This window comes from Uranotaenia lowii, chromosome 3, assembly GCF_029784155.1.
Source record: "Uranotaenia lowii strain MFRU-FL chromosome 3, ASM2978415v1, whole genome shotgun sequence".
NCBI lineage: Eukaryota > Metazoa > Arthropoda > Insecta > Diptera > Culicidae > Uranotaenia > Uranotaenia lowii.
Window position 1 is genome coordinate 8356497 of NC_073693.1, and position 2533 is coordinate 8359029.

A 2533-nucleotide genomic window follows, 5' to 3' on the forward strand; every position below is an offset into this window, starting at 1 on the left:
AATGAAAATTAAATTCTTCTTTTTTTAATACCCTTACTAAAATTCTCTGATTCAGAAAAATTTCCGGATATATATTTTAAATGATTTTCATTTCATTATTGATTGTCTGGTTTTTGTTTCATCGAAAAATATTTGACAATGACTATTGGGAAGTATCATTAAGATTTGAAACATGACATACAAAATTTAAATTTGAAACAAAATAATCAAATTCAAATTTCATAGAGATACAGATATAATAGTTTTAGAATTCAAAACTTAAGATCAGGATATATTCAGAACCATCATTCAGTGTCTCAAATCTAAATCATAATTTCAAGTCAAGTTTTGCGAAACAAAATATGAATTAGCTTAGCTTAGCTTAGCTTGATTGACATCCACCTTTGAAAATTGAACCCGAAATGCTTTATTAAAATTTCCTAGTATTAAATTAATAATGAACAATTCCGATCAATTTCTCCAATAGGCTTTTTAACTCTTTATTGGTAAAATGCATTTCGAATCCCATGATCGCAGGCGTGGCTCAGTAGAACGAATTCCACATCGCCAATGGTTGCTACTCCGTGATTGACCGAGGCCATCAATTTTGTTCAGCGGTCAAATGAATGATGCCTGGGATTGACAAAACATTTCCAATGCCCAAAACTGATGCTCTCTCTTTAATCATCAATAACGGCGCCGGCCACGTCCTAGTAGTTCACTAGATAGATTGGAAAAAAATAAAGGGATGAAAGAACAATGTTGCGCTTTAGGACCGAGGTCACCTCTGCATCCTAGCAAAAAAGTTTTGATTTGGAGCGTTGGGTGAAAGGATATGATCAGGAGACACTTTTGCCTAGTGTAACGATTTAAGTTTTCTATAATAAATTTCCTTAATCCTGGTAAAATTTTAAAATTTACTGTAAAATGATTGTAGAGATCTTGATCCCAATTAAAATCCTCATTTATTTCTCAAACAAAACTATCGATACTTATCTGATCAATAAAGGAAATTACTTGTATATATTTATGAAAAGTTCTCAGTTGAACTAGACGCTTAGAAAAATCCTTGTATTTTTACATGCAAGAGCATGGGTAGAAGGGAATCAGGTATTTATCTACATGTGAAAATACAATTCATTACATGTAATTCTACTTGATATTACTTGACATGTAAAACACAAATCATGTAATTTTTGATTTCATTGCTTGACACGTAAAAAATAAATCATGTAATTCTAGTGCAGCTTACATGACATGTAAAGTAAATATCATGTAAATCTTTTCAAGAAGCGTGATGGGTTGTTTTTACAAAAAAAAACATATTCTGCATTTCTCCTTATTTGATTTATTGCACAGTTCCTTATTATTAAATTTAAACCTAATTACTAAGACACTAAAACATTTGAACTGTTTTTTGACTATTTGCAATCAGCCAGCCGGAGATAGTTCTGACAATGATTCGGATTTCGATGCCCCACGAAGTTGTTTTTGAGTCCATTCGTATCAAGTACATTTTTCAATCAAGTATCTGCTTTTTTTCTTCATAACTGGCTGGTGCCGCGGGAGGCCGATCCCATTCACGGCAGAATACCGTTCCTAAGTTTTGGCTGTATGACTAACTATCCCTTCAACTCTTCGTTCCATTTGGCGAATTCGATCTGGGGATAAAATAATACAATTACTTAATATAAACTCGAGCTTAATTTACCGGTTTGATAATATTTGCCGTACTTCAACCAACTTACCTGATAATTATTTTGAATGTGTTGCCTATCTGCCAGCTGAAATCGAACTCTCGCCACCAACAGACGGAGAAAATACGCTCTTACAGGAAAAACGAAAAATAGTATAAATTCTCCATCAATATCATCTCAAAAATCTTTCGTTAAATTGTGTTTGCCAGACATACCCATAGAGGAGCGATCTCAATCTGGATCTGTAGAAAGCGAATTTAAAATGATGTTGAAATTTAAAGGATGCTTTACTAGCTAGCATTTGTTTGTTGCTTTCACTTAAAATATTAAGTTTTGTTTTGACTTTCGCAAAATACTGATATTCTTTGATCCACTTTATTTTAGTTCTGTAGAAAGTTCCTTGAATTAATAGCTCTCAGATAGTGCTTAAAAACTACTCCTTGCTACTTACAGATTCCCTAGTCGAAGGCCAATTAAAGATTCCGCTATCCAACACTCCTACGGCAATCGAAAATATGCCGGTTCAGGCACAGTATCATCACCGGCTCTATACTACACTCAGGAAAATTCTTATTATAATTTTCATAAGATGCATCTTATGAACCGCTTTTTAGAGTGTAAAATAATGTTTCATAAGAGTCTTATGAAATTCTTTCAATTTTCATACGACATTCTTTTGAAAAACAGATGAAACGGCATTGTGAAAAAATGATGAACACATTCATTCATAGCATCAGTTTTTTTCATCATCTAACAGCACGAAGCAATCGCCATTTCATAGTTATTATTAGTTTTCCTTCAATGTTAAATGTTATTGTTATCTCCGGAATGGTAAGTTCGATTTGATGTTTTTGGTG